The sequence below is a fragment of the Apodemus sylvaticus genome, chromosome 18 (assembly GCF_947179515.1).
Source record: "Apodemus sylvaticus chromosome 18, mApoSyl1.1, whole genome shotgun sequence".
Taxonomy (NCBI): domain Eukaryota; kingdom Metazoa; phylum Chordata; class Mammalia; order Rodentia; family Muridae; genus Apodemus; species Apodemus sylvaticus.
In genome coordinates this window covers 22694631-22717257 of record NC_067489.1, presented here as the reverse complement: position 1 = coordinate 22717257, position 22627 = coordinate 22694631, and the positions used below count along the sequence as shown (strand labels likewise).

Sequence of the window (22627 nt, the reverse complement as noted above, 5' to 3'; positions counted from 1 at the left end):
ACCTCTGGGATGGCTTATGGGAAATGAAGAAACCACTCAGAGAGCTACAGAATTAAAGATGCCTGTGTCCATTCAAGAGCTCTTTTGCAAGCTTCCTACAAGCTAGGTTCTTATGGAAACCCAGAGTACAGACAGCAACAGTGCTTCTAGAAGGCGAGTCTTGGCTTAAATGGAAGCCAAGTTGTCTAGTCAACACCTGACTCTTTGCTCTGGCTGCAAGAGCGCCACCTGTTGGAAACCCTTGCTTCTGCAGCCTCTCTAGCGGAGGGGGCATCCAGGTCAGGCCAGAGCTGAGCTGACTGATACTTTCTTTGTAGCTTCCCACCTCTGACACCAGAGCCCTCTCTCACGTGTCCACGAAAACGCTGCCATTACGCGCAGTGGAGAGCTTTCGCTGGGGACGTTACCCAGCCGTTTCTACGGTTTCTACGTTTCATGTATAGGTTTACACGGCAGTCTAAACAGGAACAGAATCGAGTGGCCCAGAGGAATCGGGCTGGGAGAGGGAGTCACTTCGAATCATAATATTCTGTGTGTTGCAGTACCAGGTGTCCTTAGAAACTGTCCTTAAAAAGTCTTTTTGCCTTTCCAACTTGAGAACTATTTCATTCTCCTGCATCCTTTGTTGTTGAAAGTGCCTGCCCGATTGCAGTTTCCTTACAAAGCCAGACTCCACTAAACCTCTTTCTTGGGCACACGCCCTTTCGCTATCTTCTCCCTAAGATGTCAAAAATCATCACATCCTCCCATTTCTTTACTTCCTCCCTCCCCACCCCTTACACTTTTGTACTGAAAAAGTACCAGGACCACAGCATGTTAAATCATGCTCTATCATGAAGCGGCACCCCCAGTCTCCTCCTGGGCCCTTCCTTTTCCATGACGCTGACTTAGAAAAGACTCCATCCTAGGCAGGATGGACCAGGATTTTAACCCATGCTGTTGAATTGCTTCGCGGGAGAAACGGCGCTGAGACAGCACTGGCTGGTGACTAAGGCTAGATAAAGTTTCTCAGAAGCTGGTGTGGTGACCTAGTAGGAGTCTCGGTATCATACTGCGGATCTCTCTGACTGCGACAGCCCTGAGTGCAACCGAAGCAGCCAACGTAGGTCTGGAATGCCAGGCACTGAGCGCTCTGCTCCCTGAGAGGCCTCCCCGGCCACTCTGGGACAATGTAAAAGATTGTCATGTGTTCTTTGCAACTTGGCTGAGATAGTTTTCGCGCAGGCCTGTGGGCCATATTGTTCCCCCTCTCTTGGCAGATCTTTGGCACCCACTCCGCTCTCCGACTGCCCGCAGGCCTCCCTGTAGCTCTGCTTTGGCCTGATTAATGAAGTCCAGCTTCCCCCAAGGTGCCTGGGCCGTGGGGGTTAAGTCACGCTAGAAGCCCTAATTGACTGGTCACTTTTATTTGGGGGGAGGGGAGCGTGTAGACTTCCTGTTTACGGCTCTTTTCCTACACAAAGCGAGGCGGACACATGATGTTTTAAGAGTTTCTTCATTCAAGGATAGCCAAGAAATAAAACCCGGAGTCTGCTAAGAAAACAATAGAAGTCGTGGTGGCCAAGCATTTTGGCTCTGGGAAACGACTGGGTCCGCATCGCGGGGGTGGCGGCCACCACTATGTCTACACGATGACTGCCAGTTATTAAGCCTGTCTGGCTGAGGGGAAAAACCAATGAAGAAGACAACAATAAAAGGGAGATAAATAGCTCCTGAGAAATAGGAACTATGCAGACTGTGGGGAGTGGGGGGGGGATGGAACCCCTGCACTGGTTTAGAGTTTATAGCCAGAAGGATAAACACCACGTAATTCACAAACGATTACCATTTGGAGATGATAAAACAAATAATAATAATAATAAATCCCTGGAAGAAAAGTTTTCAGAACAGAACTCATGATATCCTGTGCAGAAGAACATTCACGAATTCTGTCTTGGGTCTGGCAGAAATAGCCTTCCAGCTTCTTTTTCCGAGGTTGTGGGGCCACAGTAATCTCTCCCTTACATCGCTGGACAACGGTTCTCCACCCATCCTAGCGTTGAAGGGGAGGAGGAGTGATTCCTGGCACATCCATGTCCCGATGCAGGACAAGGCCGCTGTGCTCCAAAAAGCATCCCCCTTCCCCCATCTTAGAAAAGTCCAAAATGCCGACCGCGCAGAGGCTGAAAAGGTCTTAACTTCCTGAAAGATGTTAAGCAAAGAGTTCCTGACTTTCCAGAGACAAGGAGCTTATAGGCTCTATGGAACTGGTATCCTAATCTTGGTGTGGCTGGAAGGTCCCCGGTGCTTCTGAAACCCTGCACTTGGGCCAGAAGGTCACTCCCATCCTCTGAATCCAGTTACCAACAGCTCAGATGCAGGCAGCCGGCGCCCTCTTGAGGAAGAAATGTGTGCCTGCCCCCGGGCTGGAATGCTAAATCAGTCTCTAGGTCCGGTGGGCCTCCTCTGCACCCCAGTGCGCCTAGTGGGAAAACCCAGGCTTGAAGAGTCTGGTTTCAGTTCCAGCTGGTCTGCTGGCTCCCAGTGACGAATGAGGCACCTCTGCCTCAGCGCTGCGCGGGAGGGGATCTCTCGGGATCTCTCAAGGGAGACGGCAGTGAGCAATCACAAAAGCATGGGTCAGTTGCTGCCCTGAAATGTTATGGTCACAAGTGTCTGATTATTGTAACACCCTACGAACACCGCAGAAAGTGTGGTGGGTAAAGAAGGTAGGAACGGCACATAATAATGTCAGGTCTGCGGTAGATAGCTCCTGCCTGCGGTCCTGACACTCGTGCTGGGTGTCAGAAGGATCCCTAGTTTGAGACCCTGCTTCAAAACAAATCCTAATGAGATATAGGATGGGTTGACCGCTTTGAACAACACAGAAAGCGACAGGATACAGACAATTGGGGGTGGGGGTGGGGTGGGCACTGCTCTCAGGGGTTCAGAGTAGGCGAGGAAAGTCTTGCAGCAAAGAAGTCCTGAGCAAGAGGAGAGGCGTGGACGTATTGAGTTACCTTTGGCCAAGGCAATAGAGGCCACACCCTGGGCAGCGGGATTCGGAAGGCTCACAGGCGTCCACGTTTGCTCATCTTGCTCAGACTCCAAGCAGATGTTTCTCTACCACCTCATCCGAATGCGTCACTGTTGTGGGTTGTGGTCTGCCAAAGTGGAGACAAACACAGGGTCACATGGCTGATGCGCTTGGGTAAGAGGACAAACAGATTAATGCACCCAGGGCTCCTTCTCAGATAACATCTGTGCAGTGGACTGAACAAAGGGTAGCGTCCTGGGGTGCTGGGCATCCTCTGTGTCTGTGCCCCGCAGATGCCCGGGCTTAAGGAAGTCTGCAGCCATGCACATAGAATAAGGAACGTTTTATAGGGTTAACCTTGAACAATTTGTTCCGTGTCTGATGCTTGAAACACACCAATCCTTTATCTTAACAGCCGTCTGAAGCGGGGCAGGAGTGGCCTATGCAGACGTTTGGTCCTAGCACTGGGGAGGCAGAGGCAGGTGTTCGAGGTGTTCTGAGTTCGAGGCTAGCCTGGTCTACAGAATGAGTTGTAGGACTACACAGAGAAACCCTGTCTCAAAAAACTAAAACCAAAACTAAAGTCAAACCAAACCCAACCAAACAACCAAATAACCCCCCCCCCCAAACCAGAAGGATACAGAACACGAAAGCTAAGAACATTAAGGGCTGTAGCTTAAAGTAGAATATATTTAGCGTAAATGAAGCCCAGGTTCAATTCCTGGGAAAAACAAACAAGCAAATGAACAAAAACAAAAGCAAAAGGACTGTTTTATGCAACTCACTCGGAGTCTCAAACAGTTTCTAAATATTTTAGATGAATTCTCAAATAGTTTTCAAAGAATTATTGTAAAAACTCACACCACACATTTGAATACAAATTCATATAACTATAAATAATTTTGAGTACTTGAGTAAAGTAACTTTTGTGAAAGCATACATTAAAAAATCATTTTAGGGCTGGTGAAATGGCTCAGTGGGTAGGAGCACTGACTGCTCTCCCAAAGGTCCTGAGTTCAAATCCCAGCAACCACATGGTGGCTCACAACCATCCGCAATGAGATCTGACGCCCTCTTCTGGTGTGTCTGAAGACAGCTACAGTGTACTTACATATAATAATAAGTAAATCTTTGGGCCGGGAGGGAGCAGGGTTGAGAGGAGTGAGCAGGTTTGATGGGAGCGAGCAGAGGTCCTAAATTCAATCCCCAGCAACCACATGAAGGCTCACAACCATCTGTACAGCTACAGTGTACTCATATACATAAAATAAATACATAAATCTTTTTAAAAAATTTTAACTTCTAATTTATGGTTGTTATATTTTCAGTGATAATACACTTAAGTTCTATACACATTGAGACAAGAACATTTAAAACCCTTCTTTATAGCTCACCTTAATAGAACATAAATTACTTGATGGTGACTATAGTAGTGATTTTCCTTAATTGAAAGTATCTCTGTACAATAAATGTATACTTTGTTATAAATAATGCATGTCTCCATTTGATTACTTATTCAAGTTTCACCAACAAAATCCCAGAACGCTCAGACATGCACAGTAATAATTGAATTCAGTTGTTCTATTTTGCTCACATGTGTTGAGCACAGACTTTTCAGTTTTGTCATGAGGAAGAATTTGTCATGGTTAGGAACAGAGGGCATATTTTATGTAACAGTGTTTCAGTGTCTTTTTGTTTGTTTGAGCTCTTGGAGACGTGGTATACATGATCAGTCTGTACCATTGGTCAAGGTCCCTGTTAGGGGAAGATCTGAGAGGAAAAGCAGGGGTGTATTTGAAGACACAGAAGCAGTTGGAACTGGGCACATTTGAGGGTCTGGAAGGGTCCTGACAGGCAAGGCTAGAAGACATAGTCTGGTCTAGCCACCATGGTGCATTGGAGGGATCCCACACTAACACTGGGAAGCCTTTGGGGTTTAAACTACAGAAGGCGGGTTGTTCGGAGAGCAAGAACAGAAATCGGGCCCACTGGGAGCCTCTTGCTTCGCTGCTGATGAAATACCGGGCATGGTCTGTCTCCTTTGAGAGGTGACGAAGAGACTGCATCTGAGGGAGGAGCTGACAGGCCTCACCGGTGGATGGGGTGTTCATGACGGAGAAAGGAGAGAGACTGCTTTCTTTCCACACTGTCGGTCTGTGTGGCTGAGTTTGCAGTCGTCCCCAGAGTCTGTGCTTTTGTTTCTAGGACTTCCCCAGAGATGGCCAAACTGCAGATGCTCATATGGGTTTGCAGCTAGCCTGAGCTAACCCCACCCCCACCCCACCCCACCCCATGTGCTTCAAATCACCTGCACTTAAGATTCCTGGTACAAAGCAAATGCCGAGTGTAATAGACTGTGTTGTTTAGGAAATTAGGATGCCCAGAGACCATACATGATCCGTAGAGATGGAAAATGGTCTTACCATCACCTTTTGTTTGGATCCTAATATATGGATGGAACCTATAGATATGAAGGTCCCATAGACAGACAGACAGACAGACAGACAGATGTATAGATATAGATAGATATCTGAAATAGAAATTTGACTTTCTGTGTGTGAGTTTGTGAGTCTGTGTGTGAGTATGTGAGTTTCTGATAAAAGGGGAGAAATTAACGAGGCAGCAGAAATTTGCCTATAGTCCCTGTTCACAGCCTTATCAAATTTGCAGGGTTCACTGGGGCCTGTCACCCGTGTCTGATCAAGCAGTCAGTCAACTGTTGCTACAGGGTTCTCATGGAAGAGCTCAACTCTTTGCTGAGCTCCTTTTAGGCCTTGAAATCCCAGTCAGTGGGTAACACAATGGGACTCTGAGGATCTGAATTTTCAAAACGAATATCCTCCCTCCCCCCATCCCCTTTCAAACTGGGGTTACAAGCTGGTCTCACCAAACACTGAGTACTGAGGGTCAAACTCCAGCTCCTTTGCCAACTGGAGCTACATGCCCAGCATTCCCAACAGGACTTCCCAAAGACTGGAAAATCAGTAGAAATATTCTCTCCGACAATCTTCCAGCCACCGGATCGCACTGCTGGGACCATTTTGTTGGCACTCACACAGCCCATGTCTCTGTACCGGTCTTGGTTTTGAAATGAACAAGTTTATGTAGATGTCACAGTGTGTCCAGTAGAGTCACAGCTCTGTGTACTCAAAGCCACAAGATATCAGAACAAGGAGCCCCAGGGCGGGGGTTATAGATCAATGGTGGAGCACTACTCAACACACATAAGGCCCGAAGTTCTAGCCCCAGCACTGGGGATGCAGGGGTCGGGTGGGGGTAAGAATGAAAGAATAAATTAATAAATAGACAAAAAGAAAAAAGGAATGTGAGAGCTTTGTTTCCCTAAGAAGTGGGGATTAGAACTTCATTGTGACACTGGATGGCCACACAGCTGGCTGGTGACAAACAAGAGCTGTCCTCTAGGCTGGTGACAAACAAGAGCTGTCCCCTAGGCTGAGGCTTCAAGTGCACTTCCCAAACGTACAGCCCCCTGCCCCAGGGAAACATGACAGATCACACGGTTGAGAACACTGTGACAGTGACAGTGAGTAGGTTTAAATGTCTTCCTGCTGAAGTGTTAGACTTAGATCATTTCCCAAGGGGAGACAGGCCTCGCAGAGTTCAGAGTTCTTTTCTAAGGGCAGTAAGCTTGACCCGGTCTCTACCACCAACCATCCAGTGCACCAGCCTCTGTGGAGAACCTCATAGCAGCCTGTGGAGCTAAGGCTGCGGAGGGTGGGGCCTCAGTGATCCTGTGGTGGGGGAAGGGACTGGGGGGTAGAGAAACTGATGTGACTGTTCCAGCAGAGTTTGTCACTATGTTCACAGGGTCACCAGGGATGACTCGACAATGACAGAAAAGTCACGGGAGGGGAGACATATGCAGCCCTGGGTGACAGTGAGGGACTGACAGGAACCAGGAACTCAGCAGGTCAGAAGAAAGCCAGAGGCAATGGTGGTTCTGGGAACAGCTTGTTGCAGAGACAAAGCAGCAACCAGCAGGATCCGGGACATCTGAAGAGTCCCAAGACCTTGGTTATAACTGTGGTGGGGGGTGGGGGAGGGCCTAAGGAAGGAGCCAGGAGGCTGAGGTACTGCTCTGAACAGACACCATGACCAAGGCAACTCTTATAAGGATAACATTTAATTGAGGCTGGCTTACAGGTTCAGAGGCTCAGTCCCTTATCATTATGGAGAGAAGCATGGCAGTGTCCGGGAAGGCATGGTGCAGGAGAAGCGGAGAGTTAGTTCTACCTCTTGCTCTGAAGACTGCTAGCTAAGAGAAGACTGGCTTCCAGGCAGCTAGGGTGAGGGTCTTAAAGACCACGCCCACAGTAACACACCTGCTCTAACAAAGCCACGCCTCCAAATAGTGCCACTCCCTGGGCCAAGCATATACAAACCACCACAGCCGTCTACTGAAGTGATATCAGGTGGGTCTCGGAGCCCTGGGCCGTCTTGTATTTATTCTAGAAGGTCAAGAAATGCCCTAAATGAGAGCTGCATTTCCACCATGGCGGCTCCCTGCCTCCCTCCTTCAACACCCTCCCAGAGCAAGTGTTTTAGATAAGTGAAGCACACTGAGCAGCAATCGATGACAGTACTGGGGCTTCAGGGATGTCTGGGAAAGAGCCCCGGAGCAGGCTGTGTGGGAGCCAGGCCTTCCTATTCCTTTCAGCCAAGACATTTACAGCCGTTTCTGGATCCTTCTTTTGCCTTACCTGGTGTGTTACCCCCTCCCCCTGACACACACCTAAGCAGCATAAAGTTCCTTAGTTTATTCCATACGTGTGGAATAGGCTCCCCAGAAGGTTCCAAGGTCATTAATCACAATACCAGGGGCTTCAGCAGTTCTTGACCTGTAGGATGAGACCCCTTCAGGACCAAATAACCCTTTCACAGGGGTCACATGTCAGATATCCCGCATATCAGATATTTACATTACAATTCATAACAGTAGTGGAATGACAATTATGAAGTACCGATGGAATGATTTTATGGTCGTAGGATCACCACAGCTGTATTTAAAAGGTCGCAGCATTAGGAATGTTGAGACTGTTGTTATAGACATGTTAGAGCCATGGGTGTCGTGATGTGCGCGTGTCAGTGGGGACAGTTTTGTGTCCTTCTGGGCTTTTTCTCCAACTGCGAAGACTCTGATTAGCATGTATAGGGACAGAAGAGCCGTGTGCGTGTGTGCCCTTCAGGTGTGGCCTCTCTGTGTGCGCCCCTCAGGTGTCTATGCCCTCACCCCAACAGCCGCTTTACATCACATCAACCCAGCAGCTCTTACGAGAGGCGAAATGTGTTTGGTGTTCTGAATTTTTTCAGATTTTGAAAAGGTAATGCACAGTAAGCATACTTTTGATATGCGGAACCTCCTCTGGAATAGGAGGGCACCCTGTGGTCAGACAGAATGCCAGTTGCCTTGCCATGTAGTGCTATCAGCACACAGTAGGCCCTTGTGGAGCTTAGGGTGGGCATGGCTGATCCAACTGCCCAGTGACTCCACTAAGGCTCCCAACCCCCACCGTGCAAGTGTGCATGCGTGCTTGCACACACTCGCAAACGTGTGTGTGTGCGTGTGTGTGTGTGTGTGTGTGTTTATAAGTCTTACATAGCTTAGGCTAGCTTTAAATTCTGGATCCTTCTGTCCTTGCTTTCCAAATGCTAGGATTGCAGGTCTGCTCCATTAGCAGAGTTGGGACCTTCAGAACTTGGGGAGCCCTCAGCTTTTGGACCCTGTGGGTGAGGGGGTCTAGAGAGGTGAAGTCATGAGCCTAGGATCATCACACGTCTATGTCAGCCCCCTACCGAATAGTTCTGGCTTACATAACTGGCACTTGATAGAAAAGACCTGGTCAGTCTACTGCCATGACCCTCAGCAGAAAAAAAAAAAAAAAAAGTTTGGAGTTTCTTCTGAAAACAGCAATGCCGCCATCTACTGGACATGTTGAAAATGACATCTGTCCACCAAAACCAAAATTCACTGTCCTGGCAGAGGGTTCAGAAGGGCCGCTGAATTGTCTTTCCTCTTGGTACAAACGGTATTTCAGAGCCCGGGATGAAACTACTAACTTACTCATATATAACCTGTGCCATGAGGTGTTAATTTCACTGTTTCCCAGTTAGCCAAACTGACAAAAGAGAGGGGTTGGGGGAGGGGGAAGACAAATAGCAAACTCAGAGGTCAAAGGTCACCACAACAGACCCCACCGAAATGCAGAGCTTCACTAGAGAGTCCCATGAAAATCATACTCTGAAAAGCTGGATAAACAGAAGAATTTCTAAATGTGTGTCATTTACTTAAATACAACCCAGAAGATAGAAGTGACTTACACAGACTAATTCCAAGCAAGTTGTGATCTTCATGCCAAAGAAAAGCCTGGACTGACCTGATCACTGGTCAGTCCTACCACATGTTCCCAGGAGACCTGAGGCCTGAGGCCAAGTCTTCCTACCCTGGTCCTCAAATTAGAAAGCGAAAGGACACTGTCAAATCTACTCTGTGAAGTCAGTATTATTCTGATACCCAAACTAGGTAAAGACACAGAAAAAAAAGAGAAAGAAACAGAGAGAGACACACAGAGAGAAACAGAGAGAGGAGAGAGAGAGGGAGAGAGAGAGAGAGAGAGAACTGTGGACCAATTTCTTTGATGAAAATAGTTGCAAAAATTCTCAACAAGATACTTGCAAACTGAATTCAGGAACACATTAGATTATACCTTATGGCTAAGTGGGCTTCATCCCAGAAAAGTAAGGTTGATTAGTGCTGATGTAAATAAGCAAATGTAATCACTATATAAATAAACTTTTTTTGTTTTTCTTTTTTGTTTTTTTTGTTTTTTTTTTTTTTTTTTTGGTTTTTTGAGACAGGGTTTCTCTGTGTAGCCCTGGCTGTCCTGGAACTCACTCTGTAGACCAGGCTGGCCTCGAACTCAGAAATCCACCTGCCTCTGCCTCCCAAGTGCTGGGATTAAAGGAGTGAGCCACCGCTGCCCGGCACATATAAATAAACTTAAGCTCAAACACCACATAATCATTTCAATCGATGCTGGAAAAAAAAACTTTGACAAAGTTCAATATTCCTTCAAGATAAAAGTACTGGAGACTTTAGGAACTATGCACCTCAAAATAACATGGAATATATATATATATATATACATATATATATATATGTCTTATATCATACGTTACATATATTATCATATTATAATAATATATTATATATTATAATATTGTATGTTATATATTTATATAATATATATAAAACAGATCTGTAGATAACATTGTATTAAATGGAGAAAAACAGTATTTTCTCTAAAAGTCAAGAATGAGACATTGTTATTGCCACTCCCATCTTTCATGCTTTAAACAGGGCTTCAAGCAGTGCTCAATTTGACCAGAGAAGGACACAGAAAGAAAATGACCCTCTCTTGCAGAAGACATGACCCTTTACTTAAAAGGCACTGTAGCTGCCTTGTCTGGCCTCAGTAGGAGAGGATGTGTACAGTCCTGCAGTGACCAGATTGGGGGGTAGTGGAGAGGTGGGGGGGCAGTGGGGGAAGGTGGTACCTAGAGGCGCCCCTCCCCCTTTTCAAAGGAGAAGGGGAATAAGGGAGTGGGGGAAGGTTCCACCTGGGGGGGGTACTGGGAGGAGGGGGAGCTGATATTGTGATACAAAATGAATAAATAAACAAATAAGTGTGTGTGTGTGTGTGGGGGGGAGCCACTATAGCACCTACTAGAAAACTCTTAGACCTAAACAGTAAGGTTGTAGGATGAAAACTCAATATATTAAAAGTAGTCTTTACCACTTCCTGATATGCTAGCTAAGTTTATGTCAACTTGACACAAGCTAGAGTCATCTGGGAAGAGAGAGCCTCAGGAAAATGTCCTCATAAAAACAGCTGGAGGTGAGCCTGTGGGGTCTTTTCTTTTCTTTTCTTTCCTTTCCTTTCCTTTCCTTTCCTTTCCTTTCCTTTCCTTTTCTTTTCTTTCCTTTCCTTTCCTTTTCTTTTCTCCTCTTCCTCCTCTTCCTCCTCCTCCTTTTTCTTTTCTTTTGGCTTTTGGTTGTTGTTGTTGTTGTTTGTTTGTTTTTCACAATAAGGTTTCTCTGTGTAGCCCTGGCAGTTCTGGAACTTACTCTGTAGACCAGGCTGGCTTCAAACTCAGAGATCTGCCTGCCTCTGTCTCCCAAGTGCAGGGATTAAAGGTGTGCGTGTGCCACCACTGCCCAGCAAGGGGCATTGTCTTATTAGTGATTGATGGCTGAGGACCCAGCCCCTTGTGGGTGGGGCCATCCCTGGGCTGGTGGTCCTGGTTGCTATAAGAAAACAGGCAGAGCAAGCCATGGGGAGCAAGTCAGTAAGCAGCACCCCTCCATGGGCTCTTCTGCATCAGCTCCTGCCCTCAGGTTCCTGCCCTGTGTGAGTTCCCGCCCTCACTGCTTTTGATGATGAACTATTCTATGGAACCATGAGTGAAATTAGTCCTTTCCTCCCCAAGCTGCTTTTGGTCATGGTGTTTCATCACAGCAGTAGACACCCTGACTAAGATACCAGAACTCTAAAACATGCCTTTATTTTAAAAAAATTATTTTGTACTACTCTTTAAATTTTAAAAAATACATTATTTATTTATTTATTTATGTGTGTGCACACACTGTGGTATATGTGTGGAGGTCAGAGGGTAATTTGTGGGTGCCAGGTTCTCTCCCACACCATGTGGGTCCTGGGCACCACGTACATCCAGGGGATTGAGCTCAGATTTGGTGGCAAGTGCCTTTATCCTCTGATCGCTTTCACTGGTCCCATAATATGATTTCTAGTTGGAGAGATGACTCAGAGGTGAAGAAAACTTGTCCCCCTCTTGCAGAGGTCACAAATTTGCTTTGCCACACCGAGCTCGGGGTGGGGGGATCTGGTGTCCTCTTCTGGCCTCTGCAGGCATGCACACATATGGTGCACATTCATACAAACACATGTGTACTAGTTAATAAAATTAAGTCTGTCAAAGCATATTCTCCCTCTCCCTCTCCCTCCCTCCCCCTCCCCCTCTCCCTCTCCCTCTCCCTCTCTCTCCCTCTCCCCCCCTCTTCTCTGTCTGGCCCATGGGGGGGGGTGTCCGCCCACCCCGCCCACTCTAGTTCAGCTGTAAATGCTACTGTGAAGTCCTGAGATGCCTACTTCACTGTTCCTGAGCTGGACCCTCTGCCAGACCCACTTCCTGAAGCTTCTTACAAAGATCCTGGATTAAAGCCAGAGTTGTTTGCTCATTTCTACACAATGAAAAATTAGGGTGGTTTTTAATTTGCTTAGGGCAGCAAAACCTTACCCCTTCCTTAAATACAAATACCAGTGATTATTCTCAGGCTTCTGAGTCTCTGTATGATTTCATTTTTAAAATCCCTTAACACCAGGCAGTGGTGGCGCACGCCTGTAATCCCAGCACTCGGGAGGCAGAGGCAGGCGGATTTCTGAGTTTGAGGCCAGCCTGGTCTACAGAGTGAGTTCCAGGACAGCCAGGGCTACACAGAGAAACCCTGTCTCGAAAAAAAACTAAATCAAAAATAAGTAAATAAAATAAAATCCCTTAAATAGATTATTTGTCTGTTTACTTGATAACTTATTTATGTTTGAGACAGGTTTTCATGTTGCCCAGGTTGGTCTGGAACTTGCTCTGTAGCCCAGGCTAGCCTTGAACTTTGTTCCTCCTACATCAGTTTCTTAAGTGCTCGGATCTGGCCCCTAACTCAGAAATCCTCCTGTCTCTGCCTTCCAAGTGCTGGGATCAAAGGCATATGCCACCACTGCCCAGCGTGAGCATTTTTTTAAAAGATTTATTTATTTACTGTTATATCTAAGTACACTGTAGCTGTCTTTAGACACATCAGAAGAGGGCATCAGATCTCATTACAAATGGTTGTGAGCCACCATGTGGTTGCTGGGATTTGGGGATTTGAACTCAGGAACTCTGAGCAATTAAGTGCTCTTAACTGCTGAGCCATCTCTCCAGCCCATGAGCATTTTTTTTTAAAATAGGGAGCAGAAGTGAGCTTGGGAATCTCATTCCCCAGAGATAAAGTTCTTCAGAGACTGTGAACCCAGCTCACAAAACAGTCATTCTAAGAGCTGCTTCTTCCCACCCACGTATTTGCCTCGAATTTTTGTTTTCTCTGACAATGTCTTGAATGTCTCAAAAATAAACATCAGAATGAATCACCCAAGAGAACAAGAAGCTACATCCGACAACGGCCCTTTAGAAGTTGGGCTGAGTCAAAGGATGAGCAGACACCACCCTTTTTCCAGGTATGGAGCCGTTTGTGGTTGGTTCACTTGTAGCTCTGAGACAGCATCTTTCTATATAACCCAGGCTGATCTCAAACTCTCTGTCCTCCTGCCTCAACCTCCTGTGCCCTTGAATGTGGGTGCAAGTCACCTTGACTGCCCACATTTTGTTTTAGAGACAGCTTTCCTCATATGTAGTCCACGGGACATAACCCCGCCCACTGTGATTGTACTGTTCAGTGGTCATTAGTGCCCTCAGAGACTTGTGCCATACAGAGAAGTGAAGTACTGATGGATATATGCTTGTTATGCTAGAAGAAGAAAGCCAGGCATAAAAGAAGAAGAAAAGAAAAGAAGAAGAAAAGAATGTATGAGGTTGTTAATATGAAATGCCCACACTAGACAAACAATAGAGGCAGAAAATATATTAGTGGTTGCGCTCTCTCTCTCTCCCTCCCCCTCCCCCTCTCCCTCTTTCCTTTCCTCCCTCTTTCCCTTCCCCACATCTGTGTGAAAGTTTGGAATTTACCAATTTGAAAATGGATAAAGGGGCTGGAGAGATGGCTCAGTGGTTAAGAGCACTGACTGCTCTTCTGAAAGTCCTGAGTTCAAATCCCAGCAACCACATGGTGGCTCGCAACCATCCATAAGGAGATCTCTTCTGGTATGTCTGAAGACAGCTACAGTGTGCTTAAATATAATGAATAAATAAATCTTTTAAAAAATGAATAAAGGATATCTTTCAGAAAGATAACAATGTTTCAGATTTGATTGTGATAACAATGACTGTAACAATTTGTTCCCCTCAGGTGTGTACCCTTAGGGGTGAGCAGGTGGTTGAAAGAGCATTAGCCTCTCTGCCTAGGAGATTACAAGCATCTCTTTGGCGTTCCTGCATCTCCTGGGTCAGTGCTGTGCACACTAAGTTTTATAAGGCTTTCCTAACTGGGAGGAATGGCTGGATGATATTTGCAATGCTGAGACGGGGCAACGGAGAGTGGCTGGAGTAGCAGGCATCAGAAGGGCCTCATCCAGACACAAAGGACGAACTCACAGAGACTGTGGCAGCATGCACAGACCCTGAGCAGGCACAAGCCAGACTGAGTCCTAGCACTTAGAGGGGGATGTGGGCCTGACTCCTGACCAGGAAACTATCTGCAACTGATACAGCCAGCAAAGGGAAAATCAGTCTTCACCTAATCTCACTGGCCGGATCAACCACACTTCAGGGTAGATAGACCTCATAGCCAGCACAAAATGGGCTCAACGGTATTTTTGTAGATTTTTGGTCTCATTATACTTTGGACATTTTTTTTTTTGTCTCATTGGGTTTTTTGCTTGTATATTTTAGTCTTTGTTTTGTGGGATTTTGGGGGGTTGGAGTTGTGTGTGTTTTTTGGTTTTGTTTAGTTTAAAAAGAAACATAAAGAAATGCTGGGAGTCACCGGGCATGGTGGCACGCACTTGTAATCCCAGCACTCTGGGAGGCAGAGGCAGGCGGATTTCTGAGTTCGAGGCCAGCCTGGTCTACAGAGTGAGTTCCAGGACAGCCAGGGCTACACAGAGAAACCCTTTCTTGAAAAACACAAATCCAAAAAAACAAAAAAAGAAAAAAGAAAAGAAAGAAATAAAGAAAAAAGAAAAAATGCTGGGAGTTAATGGCACATACCTTTAATCTCAGCACTCAAGGCAGAGGCAGAGGCAGAGAGGCAGAGAAGCAGAGGTTACCCTGGGTCTACAAAATGAATTCCAGGATAGCCAGGGCTACACAGAGAAACCCTGTTTCAAAAAAGAAGAAAAAGAAAAAGAAGGAGGAGGAGAAGAAGAAGAAAAGGAAGGAAAGGGAGGAAGGGAGGAAGAATGAAGAGAGAGAGAGAGAGAGAGAGAGAGAGAGAGAGAGGAAGAAAAAGGAAACATAAAATGACATGGTGTTGCGTGGGTGGGGAGGACTGTGAGGAGGACCATGGGAAGAAGTGGGGAAACAAAAATGTGATCAGAATATATCATTTGAAAAAAATTCCTTCAAAGGCTCAGATCACTAACAATCTTAACACCAGAAAGTATCATTGCAAAATCCACACAGAGCACAACCGTCTTCTTCTGTAGGGAGTGCTGTGCTTGGGGCGCAGAGATGGCTCCGTGACACAGGAGTGTTTCCTGCTCCTGCAAAGGACCCGAGTTCAGTTCCCAGCACCTCTCTCAGGCGGCTCAGAACTGTCTATAGCTCCAGCTTCAGAGATCTGATGCCATTTTCTGGTTTCTGAGGGTGTTTATTTACACATGCATGTAACCCAACCCCCTACCACATGTATGCATAATTAAAATAAAACTATACCTTATAAACCAAAAAGCAATAATGCTTGATAGAATTGTGATGTTGAAAATTTTTTTTCTGAGAAATTTCTGAACAGACCTGGAACACATAGTATGTGATCAGTGCTGTGTCATAAGTCATTCTGGAACATATGGTACATGATCAGTGCTGTGTCATAGACCATCCTGGAGCACATACATGGGCAGTGCTGTGTCCTAGGCCAGCCTGGCACACACAGTAGGTACTTGGTCAGTGCAGGGTCCTAGGCCAGCCTGGTACACACAGTAGGTATTTGGTCAGTGCCAGATCAGAGGCCAGAAGCTGGTGTTGAATACCCGGAAAGTAGCGGTGTAGTTGTGAGCAGCCGGTCGTGGATGGATAAGAGGAATCAGATGCTCATTGTCAGCAGGAGTGACAAGTGCTCCTAACCTGGTCAACCACATTGTCCAGACTGGCCTCACACTTGAGAGCCTGCTGCCTTAGTGTCCTGGGTTCTGTTAATAGGGTGACCTCCAGGTCCGTCCATTTTCCTGAAAATGGCATAATTTCATTCATTTTTATCATTCTATTGTATACATGTGTGTATGTATCTATCATATTCTTTATTCATCTGCTGCTAGGCACTTAAGCTGTTCCATATCTTGCCTATTGTGAATACTGCAGTAATAAACAATGTCTAAGTGTCTCTGTGGTGTGCTGACTGAAATTCCTTTGAGTGTATACCCAGAAATGGCCAGCTTTGACATTAGTGCTTTTCAGGAACTGCTATTCTAATCTCTGTAGAGGCTGCACCAGTTTTCAGTGCTGTCAGCGTGGTACAAGGATTCCCTCCTGCAGCCTCCATCCTCCCCGGCACTCCTTGTTTCTTCTTTAAAATATTTAGTTTGTCATAATTTTGTGTGTGTGTGTTCCCTTGCACATTTGTCATCCCAGAACAGAGGAGGTAGAGACGGGAGGATACCTAGGACTTGCTGGCCAGCCATTCTAGCTGAACCAGTGAGGTTCAGAGTATGAGAGATACCTGGTGCCCACCTCTGGTCAGCACACACACACACACCACCACCACCACCACCACCACCACCACACCACACACCTAGTTTAACAATTACACCTAGTTTAATAATTGAACACAAGTTTTCAGTCTAGTAATTTTTGCTCTCAGGATGGGAACTGGAAACACTATTGTATTAATTTGGCTTGCCATAGTCCCATGCCCTAACCCTAGGGGCTGTGCCTACTGAGTGGCATATTTTTAAATCAACTTTTCAAAATATATGCTTATTCATGTCCATTAGTGTTATGTTTTTATTTTTATTTTGTTTTTGTTTGTTTGTCTGTGTGTGGGTGGGTTTTTTGTTGCTTGTTTGTTTTTTGCCTTCATGTACATAGGCTTAGATTTTTTTCAAAATCTACTTAGGGTTCTTAAATGCATCGATCAGAGGTAGGGAAAAAGAAGGTTAATAGGAGAGTGGGAATGTGGACCTGTTTAGAAGTAGCTCCTTGAGGGTGGGGTGGGGCAGGGCGATTCCACACTTCGTTGTTAGGAAACCAGCAGTCCAGTTCAACAGCAAACACCAGACATGAATCAGCAGTAGTGGCAAGATCCAGCAGAAGCAACAAGGCTCTACCAAATCTGCATGAGTCACCAGAAGTGACCAAAACCAGCTGGAATACCATGAGGAGTTCTTTGGCATGTTTCTCTCTATGAAGGGAGCACCAGCAGAAGACCAGTGAGGCAAGGCCTTGTGCCATGTAGCAATGCAAGGGCGTCCCCTCACTGTCTGTGGGGTTCCATTTATATTCCTTCTAAACATCAAATGCCCATTTTCAGCAAAACATCACATGGCCTCTCATAAGACAGCTTCCAGAAAAGCATCACATGACATACTTAGTTGTTAAAGAAACCAGAAATTTCCATTTCACATGTATGTCTGTGTGTGGGTGTCCAATTCCCTGGAACAGGAGATATAGTTTCAAGCTGCTATATGGGTCCTGGGAATTGAACCTGGATCCTCTGGAAGAGCAGCCTGTGCTCTTAACTGCTGAGCCATCTCCCTAGCTCCAAGAGCTGCATATTTTTAAGTCAATAGAATTAGAACTTTGTCCTTAAATTGGGGCAAAAGCCATGTTTTTATTTATTTATTTCTCTGTGTGTGCTAGGATTGGGTTAGAGTTGTGGACATGCCAAGTTCACACCCTATCACAGATACACACAGAAGCCATGTTTTAAGACTTGGTTTTAAGATTTGTCTTGCCTGCTGTTTAGTTACCTGATAGTTCATGTCTACTGCTTTTCAAAGTGTGGCTCTTGAGATCATTTGAGAAAAAAAAATAGTAAAATGAGTATTCTCTCTGTTTATTTCACTGCTGTGGTTCAATATATTAGAATATAGAATAGGTACTTACTTAGGTTTTCAAAGATTTATTTTTGTGTAGATGTTTTGCCTGCATGTGTAGCTGTGCACTGTGTGTGCAGTGCCCCGTGTGGCCAGAAGAGGGCACTATATCCTCTAGAACTGGAGTTCCAGGCAGTTGTGCGCCACCATGTGGGTGCAGGAGCCAAAGCAGAATCCTCCCTAAGAACAGCAAGAGCTCTAACTACGGAGCCACCTCTCAGCCTCTAATCAAATACTTTTAATAATAGGGGTCAACTTTCATTGCCACATGTTACAGCTTTTAATGGCCTTATATATCAGTTAAAATACATTTAATAAAAATTTCTCCTAAAAGAAAAATCTCTAACCCGATGAACTGTTAAAAATACCTGTTCTTACAGTCTTGCTCACACTCTTAGTTTATTACCTGCTTTCTGCTAAAACAAAGGACAGACAAGATAGCCCATGTCCTGACTGCAAACACATCGCAGTCAGCACTGAGAATTGCTGAGTGTTTCCCTGCAGGGTCAGTTGTTCTAAAGGTTTCCAGTTTGTGGCAGCTGTGTGACCAATCACAGAAAGGGTAAAGGTGGTTACCAGCGACCACATCTTCTTCTGATGGGCCCCTCGGCCCAGTGGTCCCATTCCTGGGTGTCAGAGGAGGTAGTAAGTTGGGAAAGGTAACCAGTTCTGTCCCTAAAGACCCTCCTTAGGCACCTCTTACTGTGCTCCACACAGGGTACTGGATGGTCGCTCCAATAGGAGAGGGCTCGCTGGGCGCTCACAGTTAAAAGGCTGGCCTCTACCAGCTGTTTTTCCTCCGGGAAGAATGACGGCTGGGACCGTCAAGAGGGACGTGGGCGTGTATTTTCTTGGAATCCAAAGGGTCAGGGGAAAAAAAATCAAAAAAAAAAATGTTCCCAGTAAAAAGTTCAGGGGTCAGGGAGGAAGCTCTGGATTTATTTATTTATTTTTAGAACTAAAGTTTGTAACATGAGAAAGTCTCTCACAAGGAGAGCGTTCTGGAGCCAAGTTTACCCAGAGGAAAAATGTTTTCAGTATAGGCCAGAGAGGGACAGAGGAAAAGGGGGTGGGGAGGGGGAAAGCCATTTAAATACCAGACAGTTGTTGCAAGTAGCTTCCAGGAAGACCTAGATTACTCCTAGAGCTCCAAGTCCCAGAGGACATTTCCTGTTCTGCCTCTGGAAGTTGTAGCCAAAAGTTACAAAACATCCTTTTCCCGGTGCCCGAGTGCTGGTGGAGGAGGGCGAGCCTGCCAGCGTGTCCTCGCTTCGCAGGTGAGGCGAAGCGGGCCGCTGAGGAGGGACAGGTAGGAGCCTTGTGTGCTGGGGGCGTCTCGCTGGGATCTGCAGCTTCCCACTAGCGTGGGTGGCTGGAAGGCTGGAAGGTTTTCAAAAACGCTGCTTGAGTAGAAAGCAAACTGGCCAAACTCTAGGAAATCAGTGGTGAAAACTAAAGCTGTCTCCTCTGATCTCTGCTCTTCCCCCTAGTGTCTGACTTGGCAAAAAGCATCTGTAAATACCGTCAGCTATGAGTAGATTCGGAGAAGTGACTGGCTAGAAAGGGCCCTAATAAACCAGAGCCTGGCTGTTCCCCCAGGCCTAAACCTTGTGTGTTTATGGACCATCCTCCCATCCGTGGTCATGGGGCAGGGTGCCCCGAGGTGGGCCTCCAGGTATGGGGATGTAGAACCAGGGCTGTGCTCATGGGCGATCACTGTCTGGAGCGGAGTGTCTGTGGCTATTCGTGACTTTCAGCAGGCTGTGGCTGTACACCTAGACTGAACTGGCCCAGTGAACTCAGGGTGCCTTCTCCCACCGCTGAGAGGGTAGGAAATAATTGTAAGGAGTCTTTCAGATGCCTTTCTCCGGATTCCTGTTTGCCATAATTTGCCTGTTAGCCACACAAGGCCTTGCCTTACTCTCTGACAGGCGAACTAAATGAGTTAGGGGGCTGAACTAACCAGTCAGAACCTACGGACTGGCTATCAAGAAGTACCAAGTGACTCCCGATGGCATTTGCCAGATGCCAGGAGATAGCCTAAAGTGGCCGAGACGTCACCGGTCATTTCCCGTTTACAGATGACCCATCAGGCTGGCGGCACAGTAAATGGTAGAGAAAGAGTGGGAGCCACCTGGGAGGGCCTCATGCCCACACTGCTGAGTTCAGAAACTAGGAAGCCCGGGGTTTTAACCTGGGTTCCAACCAGTTGCTGACTCTACCTCTCTAACCTTGGCTAATAAGAGCCCTGCTCACAGAGGGTCGTGAGGGTCCCCAGCCGTCATTCCAAGGGCAGAAGCGGGGGTTCTGCAGACAGTGTCTAGAGTGACCGGCTAGGGTCGGTACCTTCAGTCCCGGCTGTGCGTGATCACTTACCAGCCTCGTGTGACAAAAGCTAGCAATTTATGCCACGTTCCAGGGCACACTTCATACCTCATGAATGTGCATCTCTTAGAAAGCGTCCTCGGTCCTGATGCGAGGACTGCGTTCTCTGTGATGGTTCCTTTGTGGAGGAGTCCAACATGGAGGCATCTGGTGTCCGGTAACCTCCTCTTTTTAAGTTCCAGCCCAGAAGCTGTGCCTTTATCTTGCTTGAAGGAAAGGTTCTCCGCGGAAAGGGAGTTCTAACCCTTCCCAGAGCTGTTGACCTGAGCACACGGTGCTTTTCCTGGGCTGCAAATGACTGCTCTCCAGTTTGCAGAGTAGCGATCACACAGGTCAGTTTACACAATCTTCGCCAAAGCCCCGGGAGGCATAGGCTGCCTCTGCTGGTGAGGAATCTAAAGAAAGGGGGGACTTTGTGCGACTGCCTCACGAGCTCCCAACCTGTTTGCCTGAGCCTCCAGACCTTGGATGGTCTTGAGGGCCTGTCTGACAGAGGTGGGAGGGACTGTAGGAAGGTAGCTCTTTGTGTTTTTGTAAAGGGGGACTCTTGAGAAAAGGCTGGGCTGATGGGTCACAGAGCAGAGACAGAATGTTCTATGGAAGGAAATAAGCTCTGGAAGAGGTGGAGTTAGGACAGTTTTTGAACTTGTGAACTTGTGATCCTGTGCTAAGATTGCAGGGGCCAGCACTGAGCCATGCTGTATCCCTGGTAAATATTTATTTACAAAACCGTACAGTGCTCTCTCTCTCTCTCTCTCTCTCTCTCTCTCTCTCTCTCACACACACACACACACACACACACACACGCACACTCACATACTTTCAGTGTGCATGCATGAATGTGTGAGTGTGTATGTGTGTGTGTGTGTGTGTGTTTAAGGTGGAACACAGGGCCTCATGACTGCTCAGCAAACACTTAACCACTGAGCCCCACGCTCATCCCTAGATCCTACGATTTAATGATAGCAAGCTGAGTCTTGCATTCAAACTGTGGGTTAACATTTCCGTCCTGCCACATGGCAGCCAGGTTTTCTTCAGCATAATTCAGAACCAACAAAAAAAATGTGGGGGTTTCGTTTGGTTTGTTTATTGGTGTGTGTGTGTGTGTGTGTTTCCCTTTTCCCAGTGAGTAAATGCTATTAGCAAAACCACTTGTATTTCTAGAAGAATGATGTTAGGATTTCAAGCTGAGATATAAAACTTCAAGAGCTATGTGTAGCTTATTTTTAAAGAAACAGGGTAGCTCATGATTTACAAAATTTTGGCGATATAGCTGGCTCTTCTCTGACTAGACCATGACTTACAATAACCCACTGATTCTAATCTACATTCTGCCACAAGGCTGGTTACCTGTGTTCAGATACCATTACCCGGCTCTCTCCTAGAATCCTTTCTGCCTCCCGGATGTCCCACCTCCTATTTCCTGCATAAGCTATATGGGCCATCAGATTTACTGACAGGTGCCACATCCATTCAGACACAAGACATTCTCTGTTCAAAGCTGTCTTGGTATTTTAGCTGTGGTGCTATTTTAATACAGCAGAGAAAAGTAACCAATGCACTGTGTGATAAAATGGAGAAAGCTCCAGCTAAGCCTAGCTCTATACATTATACCCTCAGAGCCCCAAATCCCAAATTAGTCCTCTTAATATCAGACCCTTTTCTTTCCTTCTCCCTCCCTCCGCCTCCCTTCCTCCCTCCTTTCCTCCCTCCTTGCCTCCCTTCCTCCCACTCCAGAGTGTGTTGATAGCAACCATCAAATTGTTTTGCTAGAAACATGATGCTGGTAGAATCAGCACTACAGGGAGAGGGGTTTTGTTTGTTTGTTTTAATCATTATTTTTCCTTTAAAATTTTTGTTGGGGGCTGGAGAGATGGCTCAGCAGTTAAGAGCACTGACTGCTCTTCCAAAGGTCCTGAGCTCAAATCCCAGCAACCACATGGTGGCTCACAGCTATCTGTAGTGAGATCTGACGCTCTCTTCTGATGTGTCTGAAGACAGCTATAGTGTACTTACATATAATGAATAAACCTTTAAAGAAGGGGAAGTGATGGTGCACACCTTTAATCCCAGCACTTGGGAGGCAGAGGCAGGCAGATTTCTGGCCAGTCTGGTCTACAGAGTGAGTTCCAGGACAGCCAGGGCTACACGGAGAAACCCTGTCTTGAAAAAAAAAATCAAAAATTTTGTTTGTTTATGGGTGATTTGCCTGCATGTTTATCTGTGC

At 46.4% G+C, this 22627-nt stretch overlaps 1 long non-coding RNA gene across 2 annotated transcripts in view; it reads right to left on the bottom strand.

Moving 5' to 3' along the window:
- The window catches only part of LOC127668690 (uncharacterized), a 38831-nt gene extending 17868 nt beyond the window's left edge, over positions 1-20963 (bottom strand). The window contains exons 1-2 of one of the 2 annotated variants that reach the window (XR_007974143.1): positions 20392-20963; positions 3000-3143 (exon numbers count right to left, since the gene is read on the bottom strand). This is a non-coding gene — a long non-coding RNA (uncharacterized LOC127668690). The remainder of the gene's footprint in view (positions 1-2999; positions 3144-20391) is intronic. The other variant, XR_007974142.1, reaches the window with a different exon arrangement.
- Between the last annotated feature and the right edge of the window lie 1664 nt (positions 20964-22627).